The sequence below is a fragment of the Zonotrichia albicollis genome, chromosome 7 (genome assembly GCF_047830755.1).
Source record: "Zonotrichia albicollis isolate bZonAlb1 chromosome 7, bZonAlb1.hap1, whole genome shotgun sequence".
In the NCBI taxonomy this organism is placed as follows: domain Eukaryota; kingdom Metazoa; phylum Chordata; class Aves; order Passeriformes; family Passerellidae; genus Zonotrichia; species Zonotrichia albicollis.
Genome location: NC_133825.1, coordinates 29,871,387 through 29,893,988, shown reverse-complemented (window position 1 = coordinate 29,893,988; position 22,602 = coordinate 29,871,387). Strand labels below are relative to the sequence as shown.

General features: G+C 36.3%; 1 protein-coding gene across 2 annotated transcripts in view; it reads left to right on the top strand.

The window, feature by feature from the left end:
• The window catches only part of ADK (adenosine kinase), a 265,378-nt gene that overhangs the window by 124,656 nt on the left and 118,120 nt on the right, over positions 1-22,602 (top strand). The gene's annotated exons all lie outside the window — the stretch shown is intronic.

Genomic DNA, 22,602 nt, shown 5'->3' with positions numbered 1-22,602 from the left:
TCACCTTGCTCTCAAATGGATATGACTGGTCAAAATTCACAAACATAGAAGTCTGAGACAGATTAAAACCTCATAACATGCATGTAATATATGGATTCTGTATGACAACTCTTTCCATTCTGCTACCTGAGCTATATGGGAACAGCTGGCAAGAAGTGTAAAAAATTGATTATCCAGGAGGAACAAGTTCATTGAAAATACAGTTACTTCTTTTAGGTAGTGTTAATGTCTCTTAGAGGCAGTTAGTGTGCACTGCTGTAGGCTTTACATGGTTGTTATTGATTCCTGTGTATGGCCAAGACTGCCCCTTTGTAAGTGTCAAAAAATACTTACAACCTTCTCTGTGTACAAACAAAATATGTCCTGCTGTTATGACCATGTGTTTGTGCTGTGGTTAAAATATTTGTAGGTGTATTGTATACTTATTTTTTAATGCTGTTTTTTCACATGTTCTGAGGTCTTTATTTTTCAAATGCCATGCTTGGGAATTACTGCTGTTGGCTGAAAAATTTGGAAGACTAAGAGTATAGTTTAAATAAAGAGGAACGACAAATATTCTGAAAAGTTTTACTGCACTAAGTTTGGGAATGCCCTTTTTTTAATTTTTCCATGCCTGTATATCATTCCCAGTGAAAATTCCAATGTACAATTTGATAACATTTAACTTAGTGGAGATGCTTCAGGAAAACTGTGAAGCATTACATGAGGTGCTAAACAGATTTCTACTTTTTAAGATAAAACTGTCCTCTTATTTCAGTTCTGAAGTCACTCTTGTGTGTTCAGTCAGTTAGATCACTTAAATTTTGACTAGGGGATTTACTACACTGATTCTTCTATATATTAAAAACTATTTTTCTCACATGCGAGTTCTACAACATCCAGACTTTGTCTGGGAGCCAGAGAATCATTGTACTAAACTGAAAATAAACCTCAAGATGAGCATGTGATAATGGATAAAAAAATTAAATTGAACTGCTGATAAATTGTATTATATATTTACTATTTGAAATTCAGATTAGGGAAGTATATGATTGCAGGAGATGTTTTGAGTGAAGAACCTTTTTCACTTGTAGAGCAAAAGCATTCAAGGACAGGGTCACTCAGATTTCTAGGACAGTATTATCACTTCAGATTACAGATTGAATATGAGGAGACAGTGTAGAACCATCCATGGTTCTTCATGTTACAGTGTGCTCATGCCCTTTTCTTTCATTTAGCTTCTTTTTTTGTGGGTTTGTAGTGATTACCAGATTAAACAAAACCATGTAGTGAGCAATTACCACTCATGAGGTAGAGAGTAGCTCTGAGTCATTAATTTGTCTGCTATTGTCTGTCTTCACTTTAGTCTTGTTACCTTCCTTGACTTTGCACTGTGCATATGTTGCTTTTCATTTCCTTCTTTCTATCCAACTGTCACCTATTTCTGGGATTGCATTAGAGTGTATGTCAGTGACAGATACTTATTCTGGAAATCCATGTCCTGAGATTATCAAGCAATCTATTTTCTTGGCAGAACTGGGCAGTTGTTGCTTTAGGACAGGTCTCTGATATCCTGTGGTCATCTGTATATGCTTCCTAGAACAGATAATAAGCTTTTCAATGCAGCATTCAGCAGAATGACCCTCATGTGAAACTTAGCTCTGAAATCTAATCAATTCACAGAGGGAGGAGTAGGTACAAAGGAAAAGATAGTGAAGCCCTGACAGAACCCTTAAAAACAACTTCTGTTACCATGAATGAACACAATACATTTATTTTAGCCATCTGGTAATCAGATCCAGCAGACAAATTATAGAAAGGCTAGCAGAGAATACGACCTAGTAAATCACAGATAGAAGCAAAATACAGAGGCTGCCCCAGCTTTCTCAAAGGTAGTAAACTTTGAAGGTGTATTTTAATCCTTTAAAATTACTCTATTTTGAATCATTTAAGATAGGCTACATGTACTGTCAAACTCTATGCAATTTCTTTCCCTTCTCCAGACATAATGCCTATACTTGTGGTAATTTATACCATTGACATAATATCTTTCAGTCTGTCATATTCATTTCACTGTGCATCAGCTAGCTGTGCTGCTGGTGTCTGATTAGAATTCACTGTGAGGAATTTTATTTGGTTCCTACTGAGGCTAGAAGATGTCTCTTCCTCAGACATTTCCCTTATTTCAGAATAAGTTCAGAGTCATGATAGCACGAAACACTGTCATTCAGTCTCTGGAGCTGTGAGTGGGACACAACATGAAGCTAATTGTAAATTTGGGGGAGCAACAGGCAAGTTAATTTTTTTCTCTTTTTTTTTTCCTTTTGCTTTTTTTTTGCTCTGTGAGTTTGTGCTTGCTGTCAGGACTTGCATTTTAGAAATCATAAGTGTCAGAGTTGCATCTTACAAACTTGGGTAATAAAACTCCATATTTGTGCACCTTGTCTTATTTTAAGAGGCATCTGTGGGAGTTGCTGGTGTTCAGCTTCTTTAATATTGCACACAAACATTTTGACATTATTAACGCAACTTGCTGTATATAGCTGGTAATTTTCATATTTTACAAAGGCCTGAAATGCAAAGATATTTTATTGTCAGAGGTTTTGGTTAAAAAAAAATCTGTTGATAAGAGTTACTTAGAAGAGCAGAAATAATTGAGAAGAATTTTAGTCAATTGTCTTCAATGGGTAAGTCTTGGTTACTGTATGTAAGTAAGTAATTTTGAATTTGTTCTTCCATAATGGGAAAAAAAATGGAAAAGGGGAAAATGCTTTCCTTCATTAAAAGCTGCACTTAACCTTGTGAAATCTTAACTGTATCAATTAATCCATATGGCTTGCTCATACAGATAACTGAAATTTAACTTTCTCCCTGTACATGAACATGATTGTTTACAAGCGTGGTGGTTTCCCAGGTATGTGCTTTTTCCTGTTCCAGTTAGCCATCCTTATTTCAGCCAGTTATTTAGTTTTACTCAGTTTGTCCTTTGGTTCAACACCTGCATTTGTTCAGTGTTTGCAGTTGTTGATTTTGAGGTGGATGAAACACGGGCATTTGATGCTCATATTTTCTTGGTGCTGAAGTAATGTGTTTCTTCTTGAAAGTTCCTTCTGTGCTTCAGTTGGGTTTTTTTTTAGTTCTTTTTTGTTTCCCAAGAACTTTCCTTTACTGAGCATCTGAAATGGCAATATTGACTGCAGTTATGTTCCCAATCTGTGGTAATGTGAGTCTTAGCCTAGAATGGATCATTAAAGGAGCTTCCAAAACCCAAGAAGATCTTCTTGGTTATTTTGCTGTTATTTCATAACCTGTAAAAGTTTCAACTGTTTTCTTCTGCATAGCAAATACTTGAAGTTTCTCAGTGATGATGCCCTTCAGTTGTACCACATTGATTATAAAATTTTCTAATGCTGTTTAGATTTGTTAGCCCACAGTTGAGCTACATTCAGCACCTTCAGTATCTTCTGTGCTTTCAAAGCTAATATCAAGTGTAGCTTATTTTGATGATAATGACAGTTCTGATAAATACCAGGAATTCTGAGCTTAGGCCAAGTTTCCAGGAGGGAATGTCATTTATTACAGCAAGTCATAATGAACCCAATGCACCACACCTATCTGCTGGAAAAATTTTTAAAACTCCAACCACCCTGGTCTGTTTCAACAAACACTGTGGTATTTTTATATTGATTTTCTTTTAATGCCCAAGTGCTTGTCTAAGCAGAGAGATACTGTGGTAGTGTAGTGGGCTTGATGGAGGAATTATCTGGTTTCAACATGAGTCTGTCAAAACATAAGCTTGGTGTCAGCAATGAGTAGCAAAGCTTAAATAACATTCTACAGTATTTTACATGGAGTTTACTATTCTACATGAGAAAAAATGCTGATTATTACAACAATGTAAGTATAAATGAAATTTCTTTTGTGTTGTCTCTTCCTTTTAGAGGCATATTCAGTGAATGCATTTTTATTGTAATATACTGCTATGATGAGTATGATAACTTACAATGGATTTTGATAGGCTTTTTCCTTTGAGATGTGCTAGGTTTGTGTGTGCATCACAGGAAACAAGACACTGGCAGGAAGCAAAATATCCCTTAAAAAGGACATTTGTTTGAAGAACTTCACAATAGTTTTGTCCCATTGATAACTTTTGCCATAGTGCTCTGGCACCAGTGTGTTATGCCATTTGACATGCAAAACTGTTTCTCACAATGATGAATAGGTTCTATGGCCAGGAAACCACCATACTGAGTATCTTAGCCATAGAGAAGAAAGTGCAGCTAGTAACAGTTAGTTGTGGCCTGGGATAACATCCCCTTACTGAAACCCAGCGTCTCAAGGCATTGTGTTTTCTGGAAATCATAGCTGAAGAGGGATGCATTTATTGTGGAGAGATGGTAGACTCTGTATCTAACCAGGAAGTAAATCTGCCATTTACTGGCTTCCAAAGCAAATATGGGGAAAGAAGCCCTTCTCATAAATACAGAAACCCACAGCTTTATTTCTTTGATTAAAATACAAAAAAGCTGTGTCTAAACCAGCCACATAATGTGTCATCTTGTGATATATTTAGGGAGTGCATTATGCTACCATTTCAGGTATAACTTCTCATGCATAAACTATTTTCTTAGTGTTTTCTCAAGTAACTTGTGTGAAAAAATGAATGAGAAACTTCTTTCTTATTTTTTATTGTGAAATTTGCTCTTCAAGATGCCATTCTTCAAAGTGAATGCCTTGTACTTTATGGTGAAAAATACATCATCAGCTTTTAAGGAAGGTTGTACCTCCTGTTTCGATAGAATAAAATTAAGGACAATCTGTGTAACATTGTAAAAATATTTAGTTCTGAATGTTCACCTCTATGTTATTAATTGTATTTTTTAAGATGAAGAACATACATATTTTCTTTTCAGTCCTTCTCCTCCTACCCCAGTAGCCTTTAAATTGCAGATATGTTTCTTCAGCACAGTAATTAGTGAAGTTCAGTCATCGCTCCTTTTATCATGTGATTTTTGTGTGGTTTTTTCGAAGAATGCCTTATTAGAACACTTACACAGCCAGTCTAGCTGCAACAGCCAGGCGGCAATAGCAGTGCCATTTTTCACAAAGAAAATGTTGAAAAGGAGCCAAATGTTTGGTGGCAGAGTCTGTTGCTAGGAAATCAAGTTCCTGAGGCGATTAATGACAAAGCAAGCAATAAAAAGAAGGCAGAATTACAGATTTAAAAGAGAGGGAGAAAAAAAGTGGTTGGTGTTATAATTACCCAAAGAAATCCGTACTCATTAAATTGGCTGTTTTTATGATTGACTTTAATTGGAGGTTAGCTCAGATATTTAGCTCCTTTCCCACCCCTTTAAACACACACATGCACATAATCTGTAGAGCTGCAGACTTGTTTTTCTAAGCATTGAGAGGAGCTTGCCCTGTAATTTGATCCCCACTGACAGATGCATTTTCTATGCTGCCATTTTGAATTAACCTATTGTGCAACAATTTTCCTCAGCTCTGTTGAATAAAACATCAAGTCTTATTACCTCAGATGGATTTGATAGAGTAAAAGAATGTACTTCTAGCTGAAGTAGACTATTTGCAATGAGTTCAGTGATTTGAACTCTGCCAACAAGCCCCAATAATTTGTGATGTATACTTAAAGAATGAAAGAGAGAGAAGCCACGTGGGGGGTCTTTTTGGCTGTATGAAGTTCAAACACAAACCTCAGAGTGATATTGTTGTATGTGCTAAGGTTATGTCCTGAGATCAAACCTTTTTAGATAAAGCATGTTAACTGAGATTTTTTACTATTAAGCAGATTAGGTTTGAACCAGAGATTCTCTTACCCAGTAGTTATCCAAACTGTCAGGCTATTGTGAGATTAAAAAAATAAAAATCAATCCCCTCTCCCAGAAGCCCCAATAGCTGGATTTTACCTCAGAGACTTCTTTTGTGAAGACAAATTTTCCCGTATAAAGTTGGGCGAGAATAAATGATGTTTTTCAATTATATTAAATTCCAAATAATTCTGTGATAAGGGGAGAAAAGGCTTTCACCTTATTCACTTTTCTGCCCAATTAGGAAAACTTACACAGTTGGTTCAACAAAATTTTGGCACAGAAATGGGAAAGCAACTGACCCTGACATTTAAATCCTGTCATGTTTCATTGCTCGTTTCAAGACAATATTCCCTACTTGGAGCAAGTGATAAGTGACAAAATAACCTTTTACAATACCTGCAAGTGAATACACACAAGCTAACTGTAAAAACTAAATGATTCCATAGCTCTCTGAATTCCGAACCAAGCAGTGAGACAATAGAACTGTGCATATTCTGTCCAACAAAACCCACATTACTAATCAGATGCCAATGCCAAGCTGTCTGCTTTGTTAAATACCCAGGTTCCCTGAGGCAAGAAGACAGCTGCTATAACTACTATGAAATTTGGTAGCTCAATCTATTTTTGCTACCCTTGGGCTATCAAGCTACTGTTAATTCAGACCACCCCAATTGGTACACTTTAGGGATTTTTTTTCAAAGTGTTTGTAATTAAAATGATAAAACATCATTATTACCCCAAAGATGTTGTGCACGCTTTGTATTTGACAGATACCTATGGAGATAAACCCAGCGTGTAATTTTCATTGACATAATGGTTGTGATTGCATTACCCTTTTAAAAGTATATTGCTTTTTAAAGGGGGGGTGGGGAGAAGAAGGGAAAGGGCATGCTTTTATTTCATTAATAGAATATGTAAATCTACTGAAATACTAAATCAGTCTCTTGGTTGTAAGCTACTTGTCTGCAAAGACTGAGTCAGGCTTAGCAGCAGGCTGGGGAGTGCTGAGAATTGGTGTTCACAAGGGACAGGGACCTGCTGTGCCACCCACAGCTCACTGCAGAGACCTCTGCTCCCAGGTGCCTCTGCCCTTAGGGACACTGAGTCTCAAGTCATACATAAAGTCTGGGCAGACTTAACACACTTATTTAAATGTAAATTAAAAAGGGAAGACTTCATACTGTAAGTGGTAAGGTGACTCAGTTGGAAGGGAAATTTTTACTGTAGCTGCTCTTGCATGTCAGGCTTTATTCGATGCTCTCCTTATGAGAGCATATGAATTTTGTCTGTTACCATGTCAACTTTCTTAGAGCAAAATCTCAAAACTAAAGCACCATCAAATCAAGGCATTAAAAGCTCTGAAACAATATTGGTTCTATCTTGTGTTAATTTTTGTTTCAGTACTTCTCTGATAACATTTTAAAAGAATCAATTATTTAAGACTGTTCTAAGGACTAAAACTTGAAATTTGTGAGTTTTTCTAGATTGAGTTAAACTTGTTTGTTTTCTTTCCTACCTACCAAAATTTATCATAAATTCATAGTCACCAGTCTTGAGTACAGTTGGTTGAAATGTGAGGTTCCTTCTTTTTCATAAAGGACTTGATCTCATTAACATGAGGAAATGTCATAGTCTACATAACCCTGAAATATGTATTGTATCTATGTCATCAACTTTTACATTAAAAAACATACAAATTCTGCACCAACTGTGCTCTGTTTTACATGAATAAAGTTTATTTCTTTAACAGCAAAGACTGCATAACCTTAGAGCTAAACTATTTATGATAGCCCACTACTTGGTCTGAAGTGAAAATTATAGTTTCATTTGTTATTTCCCTCTATAATAAGGACAGTGCAGTTGTTTAAATACAACTTTTTTTTTGCAAATTATTATGCTGAATGATTTGCTTTGAAACGAGCATTGAAGTGGTAACATTTGGACATGATATTTCAAAGCCAGTAACTTGCAGTAAAGTTACAGAATGTTAAAATATGCATGCACATAATGCAAGGAGATTCAAATATGCTCTTTCTTATCCCAAAATTTAACCTGTGCTGAGGGGCATTGATCTTCACTGTAGGCTACAGGTGCTTTGAAATAACAGGATAGGAACCTGCAGGCTACTTTTTGATTCTGCAAGAAACAAACCGTTTTAGAAAGAAAAACTACGTTTACAGCATAGCTAACCAATATCCTAAAAGTCTATGTCAAGAAGGTTTTTGTGCTATAATGTGCTTAGTAATTGTGTACTTGGAGTCAAAAAACCAGTAAAAAAACTAATACTGCAAAAATGCTTCTGCATGGATTTTCAGTGACAATACATTAAACACATAAATAGTATGCCTTGCAGATTGGGCTTTTCACAACTTTGTGATAAATTCTTCGGCTCTTTAGGAGGCAAAGGGCTGAGTCCTGCCAGCTTTGTTTGTTATCAGGTTTATTTGAAACAGGAGTTGACTGATCCCAAAAGCAGGCTCTGGAAGTTCATTTGAAAGGAGCTGCTGAGGAGATTTTGTGGTGTGGCTTTAATCCTCCTGGTCATCAGGCTGTTCAATCAGCAGTGCACCAGGTCACCTTGGTAAATGTGCTTCAGACTGTCTGGTTTGGTCAAAAGAAAGAAGATCCTCCTTTCTTCTTTTCTTTTTCATTTAAGTAAGGGTAGAATGCTCAAGGAAATACTACATTCTTTGAATAAGGAATAAGTGCTGGTTTTGAAGAATTTTTATAATTTGAAGAGTGGATGTGAGACACTGTTTCTTTCCAAGGAATATACAGATCATCATGGTAGCAGGTAGTGCTTGACAGATAAAACATCATTTTAGCAATATGAACAAGATAAAAACATCAGTACTAATCATCGCAAATGTTTGACTTAAAGAAAAGATAAAGGCCCTTAGAATTTTTCCGTAATAGAAGGATTTTGCTGATGCAGCTGCTGTGGAAAGCTGTCCTGGGGATTTACACTTCCTTCTGGCATAAGCACCCTAATATGGAGGTGCTTTGTAACAGCTGCTGCCCCAGCAGAAGAGCTCTCACCTTCCCAATCATACTTGCACCATGTTTCTATTGGCAGGACTGTGTTGGTTAAGGATAATGTGTTTTTTTCATGTTTCTAAATAATTTAGCTGCTTGAACAAAATAATTTAATAAACACTTGGTGAGTATTCATCATGAATACTCAGACCTCATGGTCCATAAATATTGCAAAACTCTTCCAAAGTCAGAAGATTTCCCATGGTTTGTAGATGGCTAACAATTCTCACCCTTGAAGTTGTGTAGATGAGAATATGTGTCTTGTTACCACTTTTTATGCTGAAGTACAGAAGTTGTTTTACAGAATGCCACTGCTCCTAATAGTTTTTCCAACTATGGTATTGCCAGATGCAATATAACAATGCTTTCCTGCATATTTGAAAATGGTGGGAAACAGCAGTTAACAGTATTTATCATGAAATATGCCTCAGCATATGCCTCTGAACATGTCTTTTTAAGACCATATGGAGTATAATTGGTGCTGAACAACATGGAGGTGTTTTGTGAAAAGTAAAGGCTAAGCATTATAAAGAGTCATAAAATGTGAAAGAATGAGGCAAATGTAAGACATGGGAGAAAGAGGGTGGTACTGAATACTCTGTCTTGTTCTCTGCATAACCTGATGTGAGAGACCACAGAATTTTTCATAGATTTCTCTTCACAGTAGTGGGGTTAAAAGAAAGAAATTTAGCAAAACAGTTGGCAGGTAGTGGATATTGAAGATTGTGTGAGTAATTGGAATGAAGCAGAGACAACTTTGTCATCTACTGAGGGCACCCAGGACAATACTGGCATTTATAGCTGTGCATACTGTCATTGATCACAGCAGAGTAAGGTAAGAATGAACTTTGTTCCTTAAATATGAATTTCCCCTGTCCTTTGAAGACTGTAGTCAAGGTGAAATACCTTCTATTTGTTTAGTTATTAAGACAGCTTATTTCCAAGAGGAAAAATTCCAGCTTAGAATTAATAGACCAATGTACTAAAACGTAAATTCCTCGTTATTTTATTTATTTTAATTGTGAATGACAACTGAATGTAGAAAAAAATTACAAACTAATAGTGATGGAAAATTTTCAACAATAAGAAGAAACCAATTTTTGCTGAAGAAAGAGAGAAATTTTCAATGAGTGTGTATATAAAGGATAGCAAGTATTCATTCCCCAGAACTAGTGCTGTCCCTAAGTGCTTCTTTATACTGCTGAGAATGGGCAGAAGAGAGTTTCTGCTGAGGTCTGTAGATTCTTATCTGCCTAATTGAGCCATCATTTGTTGACATGAGGGAAATCATGTGACCTGCCTTTAATGCATTTCACAGTAACAGCAGAAGTAGAAAGTGTAGTCCATGGAAGAGGAGCAGAAAATGTTAAAATTTTTTAGACAACGGAATCATGTGAAATTTTTATTGCAGCAGAGTCGCATGTTTGAACATTAGCATGGTAAATATATAAAATAAGATAATCAGATTCTAATTATCTTGAAAACATTGAATTTCTTTCTATTACAAAGCCTACAGACCTTCAGAATAAGAATATAATAAGTACTTAGTTTTATCAGTATGATGATAAAATTAGGTCAGTAAAATTGAAAGCATGTGTCATCTTTATTTTCTTTTGAGTAAAAATGTCATTATGGTAATCTGCCCAATTGCAGAGTTGGTACCAAGTGTTGTACAGAGGTAAAAGTAACAACAGAAAAACATCCAGTATTATGATTTAGTAGATAGATAACAAAAAAGGGTATTAAACCCCCCTGTAATTGGAAGCATATTCTCTGCTTTATTCAGTCACTCTACCATTTCAATTTTATATTAAACTTCAGTCATGCTCCATAACCAAATATCCTATTTTATAGAATGTAGAATTACAGGCTTAACAGTTGTCTTGTAGGGGTTTTTTACAGCACTAGGTTGAATTGATCTCATCTGTAAGAAAGTTGATTTCAATTTTGTTTTAAAAACATGGGATTATTATCTGCTCTGTTAAGTGGCATCACAGGTTGGAGGAGATGGGTACAGCAACAAAACCACTTTAGAATTATATCTAGATTTTAACAGAGTAACCTGAGATTGATAGCATTGTGGAGACTTATTTACTAATTAATAGATAATCTGATTGTGTCTGCTGATTTTCATATCGCTAGCAGTCGTGTCACCGCTGACCTGACAGGAAGGAGTATCAGAAGAATACTCCAGTCCTTCTGCAACTGCAGATCGGTGTTGGAAATCATCTCTGCTGAAAATAGTTGGCAGCTGCAAGAATATTGTATGTGCTTGTTTTTAGTCTTGTCTAGACATCCATGTGTGGCTGCTGTTGGGATGCCATACTGGACTAGGAAGGACTTTGAACTGATAATTTACTGTTGCAGCTTTTAAGTTCAAAAGATTCATGGCTCTCATTCTTGCTTTTTGACCTAGTGCGAGAACTGAAATGGAAACAATAATGAAAAGTAAGACAAAAAGCATCAGAGGTTAAAAAGAAAAATATGAATCTTTAGATGTTGGGGAAGAAATTCTCCTGGGCATGTTATAATGCAGTATCTTTCTCTTTTGCATAAAAAGAATATATGAGCTTTAATGTTTCATTTTCAGAAATATTGAGATAATGTTAATATAGTAGAATACAGCTTACATGTTGGTGAACCATGGTAGAGCATTTAATGTATTTTCCACACTGTTTAAGCTATTGGTTTTAGATTTGAAAATAGATTTTGGGAAGCTATAATTGTTTTAAAGTTGTGTTACCAATTAGAAAGCAATTCAACAATTAACATCTGCCCTAAAGGCAAATGTTTTAATTCTGATAATACAATGCAGTAACATCTAAGTAAGTAGAAAATTCCAGGATGAATTTAGACTTTTACATGTAGAAGACAATATCCAGCATGTTACCCAGGATGTGAATTCCATTTTCTTAGCTGTAGGCTATAAATGGTCATAATACCTAAAAAGCTATAACTGAATCACAGTTGATGTGTATTTAAACTGCTTTCAGAGTCATCCTTAGCTCCTTGTTTACTCATATAGAGGAATTGTTCAGGCCTTTGGACAGAATGCGGGATGTTTTGGTGCTGAGTGATATTTGCTGGGAAGGAAGAGTATTTCTACATTTCTTCCCATTCTCCTCACATCCCAGTTAGGCAAACCTTAGATATTGCTCTTGCTTGCTCTTTTTATACTCAGAAATATATCTATGCATATGCAACTGATCAATCAGTTGCAATTTGGAAAGTAGGTTTTTTTTCCTCCTCCTAACAATAATTAGGCAGTATTGCTATAGGAAGAGGAGTTTTTTCCAAAAATCTAAGTTCAGTCATCATTTTATCTTTTCAATCCTATTAGTACCATATATGTTATAATGGTAAAAGTAGTCACTGACATTTTATTGTAAATAGACACTATTTAGTATTGCATCAGTTTTACAACACGGTCTTGCCCTCTTGTTACAATTCAGGTAGGTTTTCAATTCAACAATAGACTAGGTTTAAAAATAATAGAAAATACGTATCTTCCCATGGAATTCCTGGAAGCTGCTTCCACTGGTAGCTTGGAGACTTAAAACAAGAAAAATAAACCCTAAAAAACTTAATATTATTGTGTGGTTGTGGTTTTGGTTTTGCCAATTCAAAATGTCTAGTAGAAATAAATTTCTGGTTTTGTAGAGCAAGAAAAAGGGGATCAAGATAATAAAAACTTTGGTTTGTTGATGTGGCCAATGGCAAAAAATTAGTGTTCCAGAGTGACTCATCTGTACCAGAAGGGCAGCAGTAGCCCACAGCTAAATAAAAAGAAATATCAGTTACTTTGTGTGTACTCTTATGTTTTGCTTATGTGCATTAATTATTTTAGATGAAATAAAATTAAATACTTACTATGACCTCAATAAACTGGAAAATTGCATTATGAATTAGGCAAAATCTTACACAACAATCCTGTACAGGTTTTGGGCCAAATCTAGGACTGTGTTTACAGTCCTTTCAAGCTGAAAAGCTGTAGCTAAATATGGAATTTTGATGAAATGCGTAAAATATGTTAGCTGTAAATTCTACAAGAGTATTATTTGCTTGGAGTTCTCTTTGCCTTCACTGATAAGTTTGCCTAGCACTACTCAGAAATTATGACTGCCCTGGAATGGGTGATGGTTCAAAAATAAGCCTTGTGCAAATCAGTGGGAGTTAATATTTGCCTGATATGACAAATGCGTAAGAAGTTTTAGAGCAGGCATAAAAGAGGTTCCCAAATTAAAATCTCTTGTTTAAAAACAATGAAAAGCTTTTAGAAATCCTGTGAAACATTGTGAGTTCATCTTCTGTGTAATGTTTATTGCCACAAATGTTTGAGAATATATTACAATAAACTACCCAGTTCTTCCCAGATGTTAAGGATTATTATTAATGACTCATTTGGCTTTGTAATTGCCATAAAAATTTTTCATTACCAAAACCTCTGATGAGAAAACAGCTTTCCCAAAATTTCTCAGTACACTGGTTTTTATATTGAACTTTATAGTTTGTTTGTTTTTCAAAAGCTCTTAGCTTGTAATGTCTGATAAAAAGCAGTTTTTTGTCTAAAATTCATTGTAAAAGGGTGCACATATGGTTGATCTGCCTTTGTCTTATTTTCCATAGCCTTGTTTGCCATAATGTTTCAAATAATGGAATACCACAGATCCTTCAACCCCCTAATACACTCTGCTGTTTTGGTAATAATGGGCCAGAAAAATTGGTTTTCATTCTTTTGTCATCTTTATTCCCTCTAACTTGCCACATTAAAAAGATTGCTGCCATTTTGCAACAGAATCCTGGATTTTAAGTGTGTGGAAGCAGAGGGCTTACACTGAAAGGATGGTTGGTTTAGTCTCCAGAGATTCTTTTTTTAAATGCCCTTCAAGATAATGTTCTCTATACTTTGTCATTTATTTTATAGTTTAATTTGCTTGTGTCACATGGAAGATTTCTGTTGCTTGCTCTAGTTTGATGTAAAATATAAAAATTCATCTTGTCATTCTTGGAATCCCTCCTGCTGATGAGCTGCAGGATTCAGTAGCCCACAGTCATGTGGGCCTTGAAACTGAGTCATGGACCTCATAAATCATCTGAAGAGCTGTAATGGTACAGTCTGCAGCAGTTGCCATACATAGGAGGTGTGACTTTTTCCACAGTATAGAAGGAAATAAGTGAGAGGGGGCACAGAGCATGTTATAAGAGAGTTTAGAGTCCTATAGGTAATGCTGCTCATGTTTTTATTCAACATGTTGAAGATACTTTGTTAGGATGTGGGATACCTCATTCAGTTTACAGTGTGGTTTTCCTGAGAGGGTAACATTGGTTAAGCACAATAAAGCAAACAAATCATTTTCTCCAGACATATGTGGTTAAAGTTCAATGATTGTTGGCGTTAGGAGCCCCAGACCAGCAGTGGTTGATGTGCCTTTGCTAATGTGAGTGCCTGTGGTTGGTGGTTCAAATGGAGCCATAAATCTAGGTGTAATTTTTCCCCAGGTTTGCTCATACGTTTGTTATATACCTCTCATATCTCTTTTATAAGAGCTTGTGTGCTGGTAAGATCACCCAAATATTTCATGCATTATGTTGACTATGCTGCATAATTGCTAATTAAAGTTTTATTAAAGTTTTATTCAACATTGTCATATGTTCATAATGGATATTTGAATTTTTAATATAAATGTTGGTGAGTTTAATAAAAATATAACTTGTCATCTGACTCTGGCAAGCTAATCCTAAAAAAGAAAGGGAAAATAATTTCATTTCAGAAAATAAATTTTCAGATACTAACAAGTCAGATGCAAAATTAAGCACACTTTCAAGTTGCTGCTTTGTCAAAATGGATTTAGTTAGGGAAATTCCTGTGGATTTAAGTGAATTCTCCCAAGAAGTGGTGTACGTGACAGAAATAATGAAAACTACTTAACTTGCTATGAAATGCACAACATTTATTATCACTTTCAAAGCTGATATTTCATGCAGTTGTAGCTGTTTATGACTGGCTTGAAAGCAGTTGGATAAGGCTGCTTTCAGAGGTGGCCATGCTGCTCCAGCTGGGATGTAGCAGGACCATTGACAGTTGGATTTGGCTAAATGGGAGTTGTGCTGCTTTGAGCAATGCTTTGTTCAGGGCTACTTTGTGCTCTGAACTTGATAGTTTAAGGTGCTCTCCAAACTTACAGGGACATAGTTTAATACAAATGTTCAGGCATGGTTTGGACAAAGTTACTGTCGTTGATTTTCCTTTAAGTTCAAAAAACAAGAAGTAGCCTCAGCCCCTCTAGTTGCTTTAAATCAGTGCTGTTTATTACATAAACTCCTCCTTTTATATCACTCTTATTAGATCATCTGACATATAAAACTGGGGTTTAGATACTGTTAATTCTCTTTAAAATATTATTCAACAGAATAAAATAGAAATATGAATGAGCAATAAAACTGTGTAACAAAGCAAGAGCAGCATTTACAACTTGAGTGAGCTGATGGAGTACAGGAAGTGCTAAGGGAAGAGTAGGAGATCATAGCCATGCTGTAGGGAAATTTGCACAAAACACCCTCTCAGCTTTCAGTAATCTGCAGCTCAGGGTATTATTCCTCAGCTAAAGGCAGTGGCATGTTGCTCAAGAGTTCTTGAGGTTTATCAGCTTTCTACAAGTAAATGTAAATAATAATTTTTTTTAACTTCTCCCTTTGTGGTCTCCTAGTGTAGCAAGTCGTACACTACAGTAATGTATGGTTGAAGTAGAATTTTTTAATTTTAAACTTGCCACATGGTAGTTTTATTGGATGTCCTTTGTTCCCCGCAGCATCAGAGACACTGAGCAATTTTTCTCTGTGTCCTGAAGCTCAGAGCTTGCTGTGGCTTCTAGATGGAATGATTTTATATCAGGTGGTTGACATGGAGTTAGCAGTTAGGTGAGAGTGACCCCATATGGATCTGGTTAGTGTGGGCAGGTTGTGAGGAAACACTTCTGACTTGGGCGGTGGAATAGGCTGCAGTGTGCAAAGGCTGGGCAGTGCTAAGGCAGCCTGGCAGTCACTCTGCTGAGCTATCCCATTCAGTGGTGTTGGATGAACACCACTTCCAGGGAGCAGCAAGATGTACTTTCATTCCAAAACCAGGGATAAACTCCAAGTAAAGTCTTGCTATGAGTTACCACAGAGTACAAACTGTATTGGAGATTAGGCTTGATTATCTTGGAGGTCTTTTTCAACCTGAATGACTATAGATTCTATTACAGTCTAGGTTACTCTATATATATTTTATAATGTGGACAAGCACTAACACAGCAAGTATATGTAGATTTGTATTTCTTTTTTGATATTAATTATCCTTCCATTTTTTCAATCTCATATAAAACAAAGTATCTCTTAATTATATGATGCCACGTGATTGTGGCATCCTGGGTCTGAATTTCTTAGTTGTGGTTATCTTACTCTGTTTTCATACACCAGATTTCCCTGCAATCACAGACTGCTGCTTCTGGCTCCCGAGAGCTGAACACTGTATTTCAGCTGAGGATGTATTACTGTAATTTATTCAGAATTATTTCCTGAATTTTGCTTTTTTGCAGTTGCTGAGTAATGAGTTTTTCTCAAAAAGGTAAACTTTGAGGATGTATGTGGCTATGAGCATGTGAGAATAGTCCTTGCCCTAAGGCCTGAGTCATTATGTCTGGTTTGGTGCTGCTGGTGAAGAGGGCAAACTGAAAGACTCTGATCAGAAATCAGTTTCCTTCTTTGTAAGTGGTTTCTGATAGTTTAGCTTTCAGGAAGTTGAAAATCCCATATGTAAAAAAAGAATATCAATCTTGCTTACATTGTTTTGAATTGGTATGCGAAGGGGTTTTTTGAAGTTATTGTGTGGTTTTGTTTTAAGTTGTTTAGACAATTCACAAAATGTTGCATATGTGGATATCTCCCAAGAGTGTAGACTTCTGCTGCTTTGAAAGCCTAAGACTATTGTATATCCAGTAGCAGAAAGGTAAAACAAACAACAACAACAACAAGGGAAACACCAAACAATTGCCTCAAAATAACCAAACAAACTTGGTAATGATAAAATGTGGGCTGCTACACATGGCTTAATGCCAGAACAGTCAGTCATTTGCAAAGAATCAGTTGTAGTCTGAAAAGCATTTTGTCACACTGCCACCCCTCCTACACCTAACCCTAGCAATTGCCTGTAGCTTTGCTCAAAATAAGGCCAAAAAATCATTTCATGTTTTCATAGCACCAAATATTCTTACTCATGCAGGCTGTTTGTACAGGCCACTTATGATTTGTAAGGTTAAATTCATAGATAAACCTAACCAAGTAATCAACAAACACTTTCAGAAGGAAATAGTGGGCAGACAAGGAGGATGTGGTAGCCGTTCAGTGATGCTTTGTGGCATGCTTTTTTTGCAGGATTGCTCTTTTCTTAAATAGTCTGAGCATGGCTTCTGTGAAGTGTGAATGGGCTGTATTTCTGCCCATTTAATTTAATTTCTTTTTGTTTGGATATGGTCTTAGTGGTCTCACTAAAACCATGCCAGTGTTTTGCCCTGTCTGCCGTGAGAGCCTGTTCTAATTTTTTTTTTCTGTACAGATCTTCTAATCTGTTTTGCCCTCAAAAACTCTTTCACATCTTCTTATGTGAGCATAACCTTTGCACACACAGCCTGGTGTGAAATAAATGTTTGTGTCCAGTGTTTGCACCCAGCCTGAGTGCTCCCTGGAAGGGCCCTGTGTTACTGTACAAGGACATTGTGCACATTTTCAGTGCCAGGTCAGGTTTTGTCAGCTCAAGCTGTCTCACTGTAGGTTACTTACCTTGAGTGAGGGTGGTCACAGAGTGTGCACACTGGCCTTGAGCTGCTGTGCCCAGGCATTGTGGTACCTGGTGTGGGACAGAGCTGCCTGGGGCTCATCACAGGGGTAGCTGGAACACTATCCCATATGTCTCCTAAGCAGTTGTGGAAAAGCTACTCAGTCCTTTTGGGGCACATAATTCTATGGGGCAAAGAATTAAAAGTCTTGTCATGGGGCTTGTCAGCATCCACATTCAGAGTAGTTACGTTAGCAGGAGCTGAGTTGTTCTAGATTGAATATTACTGTTTATTGTATTACAGATGTTTCTGCTGTGGCCAAATGCATCCAGGTGACAGTCTTCTTCCCTTGCCATCCTCAGCACAATACTCCAAAAGATAATGTTCACACTTAGAAGTCAACTTTGAAATATAAAAAAAATCCATCCATAAAAACAGCTAATGGTTTGCAGTAACATTGTTGCCACCTCAAGAATTATTTTTTTCCTGTGAATCGCTGTTTGTAGTACAAGCCTGCTCATAAATACCAAGTATATGTTCTCAGGGGAAAATCTGGAGAGTATTTTCTGAAATATACCAAACAAATTGAGTATTCCAGTTCTTTTCTTTTAAAACAAATATTTTCTGGAAGACTAGTCTTTTACAAAAGTGGATATTGATGTGGTATCTGTGTGGGACAGAAAAGGATTGTTTGAGCTCACTCAAGTGAAGTCTTCCACCCCTTTTGTAACAAATACAGACACCAGCAGATGAATGAGTGTTACAGCTGGTGCCTGTCATGATCACATGTTCTGCTTATGGATCTTGTCTTACTCTAGACTTGATGTATTACAATAATTGATGTAATAAACTTCACAGTGAAAGATTCAAGGAGTAAAAGATACAGCTTCTACTCAGGCTTGAAAGCCTCTTTTTTATTAAATTGAGGGTTTGAGGTTTAGGACAGCAGTATTTCTGTGGCTCTTTTTTATGAAAAGACTGAAATGTTTGCTCTATTTCTAGTGAGTGTAGGTGTAAGGAGGCAGCACTTTGTTAAACACATGCAAATATAACAACATGCTGGCAGGAGTCATGTTAATTTATAAAATTTTCCTTCACATGTGAATAATAGATAAGGCTAAAGTCTTAGACTGAAGTTTCCACATGACATATCCATTTTGCAGAGAAGCTTAATCCTTTCATTATGATGCTTTTAACTCCAGAAAAACAAATGAATAGGTTACTGAAATGGATGTCCTTAATTCATATTTTTCCATATAGTAGATCCAAATGGTTCTTCTTTCAAGTGACCTGTGCCCTCTATAGCCTCAATATTTTCATGTGTGGTCTGCAGCCACAGTAAGAGGAATGTCAGTGCTGTGGAAGGAAAGAGAAAAGTAACAGATGTCTGTGATTGCAAGGAAGTGTTGTGGAAGTAGAGATGGGGTGCAGTGCTATCGCTAGGTTTTTAGGGATTTCTGTGGAAACTTGACACTTCTGGAGTGCAGGCGTCCCATGCCAGCATCACAGAGCAGGATACCTGCCTGTTGTAGAAACCCTGCTTATCAGCAATCCTGACATCAAACTCACTGATTTATTTGTAGAAAATGCAAGGTCTCAGATTCAGCAAGTCTTCCATAAAACAAAACAAATCCATCTCTAAAAGAAAGCCAAACCCAACCTATGAAGGAAAAAAAAACCAATGAAAGAAAATTAGTTTACCAATTAGTTTATATTCCTTATTATTGCTTTTTGTGTGTGTGTTTCTGTTGTCACTGTAATAGCCTACCTTTTCTTTTAATAGTGACTTTTTCATACATTTGTCACTCCACAGATGAAAACCACTGTTAATTTAACTTTCTTGTGAAGTCGATGCTCTTATTATTCTTTAATAATGCATCAGCATAAAATATTTCTATAGAAATTAGTGAAAAAGATCACATTCTGCTCCATAAGGCTACCAAAGGTAAATATGTAGGTGTGATATTATATTTTCCCTTTGTGTTCTGTGATTTCCCTATGTCTTAGGAGTAAAACATTGATAGGAAAAACACATACAAGACTAGTATAAAACACATACAGAACATCTAGTTCAGTCTCCCTAACAATCTTCATCCATCTGTACAGCTTTCAGACGAGTTAAATGCCAGTGATGTGTTGTTTAAAAAGTTTGCTTTATCCTAGAAGCAGCTGGACTTATTGCTGCATTAACTGGTGCAATCTACCTGCAGTTTTTTATAATTTCAGTACTATTTAGATGTGGTATATAAAAGTACTATTTTACTTGTAAGGCTAGTCTGAAATCCTGCATTTCTCTGGTGCTAAGCCGTTTTATCCTTGAATGTGTCTGCCATAGCACGGGGTATTCAGGAGGAAGTACTTCATCTTGGGGACTTAAAAAGAACACTCATACAGTATTGAAATCATTCGCCCCCAAAAATCTCTAAAGATTGGATATTACAAATGGATTTTGTATATGGTGGTAATAATGGGTATTTACGGCTCAATTCATAGTGGGGGAATCTCAAAATAGATTTTTGAGGTTTTTTTTTTCTTTCTGTTTCTCAGACTTTTGAGCATACTGTAAGGTCAAAGATGGAATTCTTGTCTATATCTTAGGTCCTGCTGCAGGGCTGGTTTTTTTCCCAACATCTACTCTTGTATTACAGAAAATACTAGCAGAATAATGTATCAATTCTAATTTGTGAAAGGTTCAGTTATAATCTACAAAGAAAAACATCTGGTTTGCTACAGTCTTTCTGAAAATTTGAACAGCTGTGTGTGTGTTTCAGCTTCAAGCTGATCTCTCAAAAATGTGTAAATGGATGCTTTACACAATTCTGTCATAAGATTCAGTTGGTTGCATTACTTATGTGCCCTTTTCACAGCATTCTCCCACCTCCCACTCATCTTTAGCAAACCTCTGTAGTTTTTCCTACTGATTAAATTGATGCTTAGAGATGAGTAGAGAGCAGTGAGCTGCAGGCTATGCATCTTGTGGCTCTGATGCGACCTTTGAAGGCTGGTGGTGATTTGTGGGTGGGTTCCTTATTTACCTGTTTGAACCTGGAGGTAAAGTTGGCATTCAGGAATAGCATGCAGTTCTCAACATGTGGCATGGAAGCCTGAACATGAATCGTTACAAGAAGGTAGCTGGCTTTCCCTTTTATGCTGGTTTTAGATTTGAGCTGGTCAATAAACTTCCTTTCCTGTTTACTTTTTCAAAGTAATAATTTTGCTTCATGATCGAGTGAAGTGTGCCTTAGCAGAGGAATAAACATTTAAACCCATGCATCTTTGGACCAGTCATGTTACAGAGGTGAAGTGTGGGAGCAGGGAGCCAAGACAGCAAGTGGACTTTTGTTCCAGCTGCTGGAAAAAATGTACTGAGTGCAACAAACATTAAAGACAAAAAGGATTATATAATCAATAAAAATATTGGTTCAAGTAGGCACAACTGTAGATCTAGAATGGATGGAAATTGTATATATTATCTTCCTCTGAGTATGTAAATGTTGTTGTTATTCAGTACTTTACTGTGAAATCTGCTAAGATATTTGATCCTTAGTTTTTAATGATATATTACATACATTTAAATACATACGATGCCAAATTTATACCACACTCCTTAATATATACTGTTCAATGGGAAAGGGAACAAAAGAAGCCCTTCCCTGTCCTGACAAAGTTAGCAAAGTATTCCATGAAGTCTGCCTTTATAGTAATATTTTGTATCAGACTTTGGGTTCTGTTCCTATAAATGTTAAATTCCTCTTAAGAGTGCCTTACATCTTTCATTGTTAGACTATTTATGTATAAAGATGTTACTGAATTTGCTGCTTGTTGTCCATTTTCACCATTGAAATCAAATTTTAAGGCTTGGGGTCAGCATTTTTCAGTTTGCAAGACTGTTACCCTTGAAAAATATTGTACATAAAATAGCAAGCTGTTTTGTATTTGTGAGAAGCTGAGAAAGTTATTACCCCAGCTTTTGCCAAGTAAGATGACTAAAAAAGAAAAGTTTATCGTAGAGGATTAGGGAGGGAACAGATTTATGGCAAGTGTCTGATATATACCCAGTATCCTCATGTTCAACTAAACCAGACTTGCCCTGGCCCTTCTGGGGCACAATGCCCTGAGCAAGTAGCTTTCGACAGCTTTTTCAGGAAGCAATATTTTTCTTCAGAAAGAGGGTCACTTCACTGTTTTTCTTTTTCCTTCTCTCCTGTCTTATCTTTTGAGTTCAGGAAGTATTTTAAATTTACAGCCAGCTTTGAAGGCATGAAGCAAGTTCAGCCCCAGAAGTATTTCCTGTTATGGCATTAATCTAATTCCATGAAAGTAGAACTGATTTTTCATCTGTAAAGTAAAGTGCCTGGAGCAGCAGACCATTACTCTAGGTTATCATGATAAAGAGGCTTAGTTTTGACACCGAAGTGTTTATCAGCATAACCAGGGGAAGATTTCATCCTTTTTTGTTGAAAGAGATATTAATGGATTATAATATTTCTTTGCTTCATGGAGACAATGAGTTCATATTGAAAATGTTGACCCGAAATAACAATGTTCCCATAACATATTATAAGTTAATTTGTCTGGAAAGCTACCAGTACCTGGGGGAACTAGTTGTAAAATAATAATGTAGTGAGCAGTGTGTCCTAAGCACATGATAGTGATAATTTCAGAATTATAAAATAGTTTCGGAGCTCTGGCTGGAGCTGCTGCTTGCTTTATGGTTTCAGTGATGCCTGTGAGTGCAATTAATCTGATCTGCCTCATTTTAAGGGTGTTGCAAAATATACTGCATAATAGCACTCATATACTGTAGATGAGAACAACTTCCTCACCTCTTTTAGTGGCTAAAATGATGTTGCCTTTATGTTTCCAGCAGTGCTTAAAGCATTCAGCATTTAACTAGAAATGTGCAGCAACTGCTACTATATTCCTTATTTATAGTAGGAACT